This window comes from Myotis davidii, unplaced genomic scaffold (assembly GCF_000327345.1).
Source record: "Myotis davidii unplaced genomic scaffold, ASM32734v1 scaffold1241, whole genome shotgun sequence".
NCBI lineage: Eukaryota > Metazoa > Chordata > Mammalia > Chiroptera > Vespertilionidae > Myotis > Myotis davidii.
The window spans coordinates 170,334-176,988 of NW_006291022.1; positions in this window are offsets into that span (position 1 = coordinate 170,334).

The window sequence follows — 6,655 nt, forward strand, 5'->3', positions numbered from 1 at the left end:
GTCGCGAACAATGAAAATACATCCTGCATATCAGATATTTACATTACGATTCATAACAGTAGCAAAATTAGTTATGAAGTAGCAACTAAAATAATTTTATGGCTGGGGGTCACCACAACATGAGGAACTGTATTAAAGGGTCATGGCATTAGGAAGGTTGAGAACCACTGATAGACTAGAGGCTCAGTGCACGGGATTTGTGCACTTGTGGGGGCATGGCCTGCGGGATCTGCCCGCTGTGGGAGCACTACTCATTCCGGTCAGCCAAGCTGCTGTGGACCGGCCCTCTGAGTGGCTGCTCCCTGGTCCGGCATCTTCTGTGGAGCTGGAGCACTCGCCTCTCCAGGGGACCCAGTCGGGGTTGGGCCCAGGGACAATAGCACTGAGAGGCGGCGGAGTAGGCCTCAGTTCCACAGCGGTCACGGACCCACTTCCCAGCCTTCAGGGTCAGCTCTGTGAGCCCTGAGGCAGCACTGCATGGCCTGCAGGCGTCCAGAGGAGGCAGCAGGGAGCGAGTAGGAGGATCCTGGAGTGAGGAGGCAACCATGGCAGCCCAGGTTCCTGCTGGTTGGCCAGGGTTCGCAGAGGGAGCAGCTGCTCCTCCTGGTCAGCCGAGCGGTGCTCCCACTGTGGTAGCACACTGACCACCAGGGGGTAGCTCCTGTGTTGAGTGCCTGCCCTCTGGTGGTCAGTGCTTGTCATAGCAACTGTCCTGGTTGTTCCACTCAGCAGGGGTCCTCAAACTTTTTAAACTGGGGGCCAGTTCACTGTCCCTCAGACCGTTGGAGGGCCAGACTATAGTTTAAAAAAAAAAACTATGAACAAATTCCTATGCATACTGCACATCTTATTTTGAAGTAAAAAAACAAAACGGGAACAAATACAATATTCGTATTTGCATGTGGCCCGCAGGCCGTAGTTTAAGGACCCCTGTTCCACTGTTTAGTCACTGGGTTTTTATTATACAGGACAGGAAGTAATGTTTCCTTAAAAGGTAGAGCTAGAATTACCAGAACATTTCATTCCAGAGATGGGATGGTATAGTGCAGTGGTCGGCAAACTCATTAGTCAACAGAGCCAAATATCAACAGTACAACGATTGAAATTTCTTTTGAGAGACAAATTTTTTAAACTTAAACTATATAGGTAGGTACATTGTTATTAACTTAATTAGGGTGCTCCTAAGGCTTAGGAAGAGCCACACTTAAGGGGCCAATGAGCCACATGTGGCTCGTGAGCCGCAGTTTGCCCACCACGGGTATAGTGGAAAGAGCGTAAGTTTTAAAGCTAAACAGAACTGTGTTCAAATTCTGACTCTGCCAACACCTATGTGACCTTAGGGAAACTGAGGATCACTTAACCTCTTTGATCCTCAGTTTCTCTATAAAACTGAAATGTAATGCCTACGTTACACAGTTGAAAAATGAAATCACATGCAAAATGCTTGGAAGACTATATAGATGCTTTAATTGGTGCTATTATTATTATTCAGAACTGAGCATCTTTGATAATCCTGGCAGACTCATCTGGGAGAACAAGAGAAAAGCAAGAAGCCAATTAATGAAGTTGATTAATTGATGAAGTGGCACAGTTAATGGAGCATATAATAATATGAATTTTGAGTTTTGCACTCTGGATCAGTTAGATGGGCATCATCCCATGTACTGAGAGGTCACTGGTTCAATTCCTGGTCTGGGTACATGTCCAGGTTGTGGGCTGTCCTCATCAGGTGGCAGGCAATCGGTGTTTTTCTCTCTCTCCCTCTCCCTTCTTCTCTAAAATCAATAAAAACATATTTAAAAAATAACTTTTAGTTTTATCTTACAATCAATGGAAACTATAGGAGGATTTTAAACAGTTGAATGACGATGATATTTGCACTTTTTAATGACAAAAGTACTACACACGTCTTAAAACTTTCAAACAATATAGAATTGCTTAAATGCAAGTCCCCCTTACCCCACACATACATTTAGAAAGATCACTTTAGCATCTGGATAAAAGCAGAGAAATAATAGTAATAATATTTCCCTAATCCAGGCAGGAACATTTGGAGGATTCAGTTCAGATAGTGGAAGTGGGTATGGACAGGAGGAGACATTAGGAATATAGGGGAGCTGTGAGAGAAATCTGGAATAAAGTGGAAAGGGAGTAAAACATGATAGAAAAGGAGGTAGGGTATAGAAAAATGTGCCAATGACAGGATACTGTGGGATTCAGAGCAGCAAAAGTGACTGTAAGGAAGATAGCAGAACTAATCATGTTGAATGGGCTGCAGAGAGGGAATGACATAAATGGCTCTTCCCAGTTCTATAGCTCCAGTGTCTGGGTAACCCCTGGAGTTGTTTATTGTAGCCTAATTTAAGGAACATAAGCATACCCCTAAGTCAGAAATATTTAAAAGATTACTCACAAATAGAATGTTCTAGAAGTTTTAATTGGAAGTTTTAGAAACAAGCCAAAAGGGAAACAAAAGATAAAATGTCACTTGAATTTTAACACCCTACTTTATTAAGGAAAGGAGAAAAGAGTGGAAAGGAAATAAGGAAACAGTGGGGGATCCAGGGACTCAGAAATATTTGTTAAACTGTACTTCAGACCTATAGTTAACTTCTTAAGGCTGAAACCCGTAGTCAGCAAACTGTGGCTCGCGAGCCACATGCGGCTCTTTGGCCCCTTGAGTGTGGCTCTTCCTAAGCCTTAGGAGTACCCTAATTAAGTTAATAACAATGTGCCTACCTATATAGTTTAAGTTTAAAAAATTTGGCTCTCCATCGGCCTGCGTACTGAAGGGGCCCGGGGTCGATTCCGGCCAAGGGCATGTACCTTGGTTGCGGGCACATCCCCAGTCAGGGGTGTGCAGGAGGCAGCTGATCGGTGTTTCTCTGTCATCGATGTTTCTAACTCTCTATCCCTCTCCCTTCCTCTCTGTAAAAAATCAATAAAATGTATTTTTTAAAAAAATTTGGCTCTCAAAAGAAATTTCAATCATTGTACTGTTGATATTTGGCTCTGCTGACTAATGAGTTTGCTGACCACTGGCTTAAACCATTTGCGACATAACATGACTGAATTATGTACTAAACCAGTGTTGTTTAAATTAAAAGTCTAACATTACAATATTGCTAGATGTACCTTGTCACTACAAAGGAAACTACCAACACTGCCTAACTCTCTTTCTAAACAGCCATCCTTCCTCATCATTGTGTGGCTGGATACACCACCAGGCCAAAAGAGCTGACCCCTGTTTTTCAAGAACTTTCTTCTTTTTCTTTCCCTTAGGAAGGTCCTAAGGATGCTTTCTTTTCTTCTTAAAGCTGCCAGCACTGCGGGGTTCTTCCCATTAGATTTACTATTATTCCTTACTCACCTCATTCTTCCTATTTGAGACAAACAAATAGGCCTTTAGGATGTTTAGGGTTTTGTTTTGAGTCACTATGTGAAAATAGACATGTGCAACACAGAATAAATATGAAGAAATTGCAAAAGTTACTGAATTTTACAAAATTCTATAGTCGCCTCTGATTCACATTCCCTTTCTCCCTGCTACGGTGATTAACAAGATCCCACAGTCTTTATTCCAGAGTGGGATTTCATTAAGCTTCAGACTTCCCACAAAACTCAGAAACCATAAAATAAATGGTTCTTAATTTTGTCTACATAAAAAATCCTAAACAGCAAAACTTCCATAAGCAAAGTTAAAAGAACAACTACAAATGGGAGCACATATTTGAAACTTCCATAAATGACTAATTTCCTCATTATATAAAGGGCCCCTACAAATCAACAATAAAAGACCAGTCATTCAATAGAAAAATAAGCAACTGATACAGAGAAGGCAGTTCAAAGAAATGAAAATACAAATGGATCTTGAACATGTGAAAATATGTTTATGTTTAACAGAAGAAGAAAAAACCCTACACTGAGCCCTAGCCCTGTGGCTCAGTTGGTTGGAGCATAGTCCTGAACACCAGAGGGTTGTGGATCTGATCTCCACTCATCCCTGGTCCGGCACTCACTGGAGGCAACGCTCGATGCTTCTCTCTTATCTCTTTCTTTCTCTGTCTCTCTTGTCTCTCTTTCTCGCTCTCTCTCTCTTCTCCCTGCCTCCCTCTCTTTCTCTAAAAAAGCAACAACAAACAACAAACAACAAACAACAACAACAACAACAACAAAAACACACCAAACAAACAATAAAAACATATCCTCAGTGGGGATTAAAGGGAAAAAACAGCCCTGGCTGAGTTGGTCAGTTGGTTGGAGATTCGTTCCGATACACTAAGAACACCAAGGTTTTGGGTTCAGTTCACAGATATCAACCAATGAATGCATAAATAAGTGGGACAACAAATCGATGTTTCTATTTCTCTCTCTCAAATCAATAAATAAAAAGAAAAAAGAAACCTACACTGAAATATCATCTCATGTATTAGACTGACAAAGCAAAAATATGATACAGTGAGACTTTGACTTACGAGTTTAATTCGTTCTGAGACCAAGCTCGTTAACTCAAATTACTCTGTCAACTCAATGGTATCTCAAAAAACTCGTTAGTCGGGACACTCGTAAGTCAAGGCCCCACTGTACTGTTGTGTGTTGGTGTAAGGAAAGAGACACTATTACATTACTGATGGGAGTGTAAGTTGGTATCACCACTACAGACAGCAGTTTAGCAATATCTACCAAAATATAGATGTACAAAGCTTCTGTTCCAGAAATTGACTTCCAGGAATTCATCCTACAGATGTACTCACATGGACAAAATGACATATAAACAACGTTATTCACTGCAGCATTGTTTATAGGAGAAAGGAACTGGAAACAACTGCCTCTCATTAAGATATTGGTTAGATAATGTTACTACAGTGAGATACCAAAAAACAACAGAAAAGAGTGAGAAACCTCTTAATATACTGATATGGAATGAGTTCCAATACAAATTGTTAAATTAAAACAGCAAGATTCAAGACATACATGGGGAGATTAAAATACATGTACACATTTGCTCAAATAAGCATACATTATGTATTTTTATTTTTATTGATTTCAGAGAGGAAGGGAGAGGGAGAGAGATAGAAACATCAATGATGAGAATCATTGATTGGCCGCCTCCTATATGCCCCCTACTTTGGATTAAGCTGGCAACCCGGGCATGTGCCCTTGACCAGAATCGAACCCAGGACCCTTCAGTCCGCAGGCTGACACTATCCACTGAGCCAAACCAGCCAGGGCCATACATTATTTCTTGAAGGATATTGTTAGCATTAGTTTCCTCTGGGGAGAGGAACTGGATGATCTAGGGGAAGGAGAGGGAGGGAGACTTTTTTGTTTTTTTTACTACGTATCTTTTCTTTATGCCTTTTGACTTCTGAATCATGAATGTATTACCTATTCAAAAATTAAATATTCTTTTAAAAATAAAAGAAAATTCTCCCTACTTCGGAACTCTGAACTCTGTACTAAAAAGTGGAAAGGTTTGATGGAAACCACTTCTAAAAATAAAAGCCCCATATTTTAACTACAATACTTGCAGAATCAAATAGATTACTCATTTCTAAGGAACTCAAGCAGGGCTGGGATAAGAATGGGTTGAGTAAGGCACTTGCCTTGTGTGCAAAATTTAAGGATATGCCAAAAACTAAAAAATCCAGAAATATAAAATTTTAATGTAACATTTAAAAATAAAAATAATTCAAAAATCCATGATGAAGAAAATATCAAAATTCTAAATGCCACACCAAGCCATACTGGAGCATGTGCCCTTGAGAAAAGGAAAAATGTGGTCCCCATATACAAAGTTATATACATATAACTTTTTTCTAGAGCATTAAAGCAGTTGGAAAATCTTTTGAAAAATTGAAAAGTAGATAGATTAAAACTCGCAGCATTAAAGATAAATATTTTATCTATACCAAAATCAAAATTTATTAAATTTTACTTTCCTGGATTTCAATGGAAGCAAACTCATCAATAATATTTTCATTAACTATTTTCCTGGCAATCTGGTGGAATTTAAATGCAAGTAGATGCTGGATAATCTCTGGAAATGAGAATCACAAAATAGATGTTTTTTTTAGTTATGCCATGCTAAGGACTTTGAATTTTATTTTAAAGGTGGTGGGGTACCTCTAAAGTATTTTAAGCCTGTGTTTTAGGAAGATTACAATCACATCAGTGCCCAGGACTGAAAAAGGAGAAGACTGGAAGTAAAGACCTGATAAACTTTTAAGGTAGAAATGTAATTCCAAGGTTGATGGGCTAGGTTTTGATGACTAAACAAGAGGAGTAAGAGGGAAATACGAGGATGACTAGCCATTGACAATTCACCTATTTACAACCTATTCTGTATCCAGGTTATATTAATTTGCTCCTGAAATGTGTGAAAGGAAATAAACTACCTTTTTCTTTCTAAGAAGCATGCCAAGCACCTTTTATTTTTGTAGAAGAGCTCACTAAAAAAGTTGAGAATCATTACTCTCATCAATTTTCTCATATTAAAAATGACTCATCCATTATATATAATATAGATATATCTATATCTATATATATCTATATATATCTATATCTATCTATCATCTATCTATCTATCTATCTATCTATCTATCTCTCTATCATCTATCTATGTTGTTTTTAAAGCTAGAACACATATGTGACT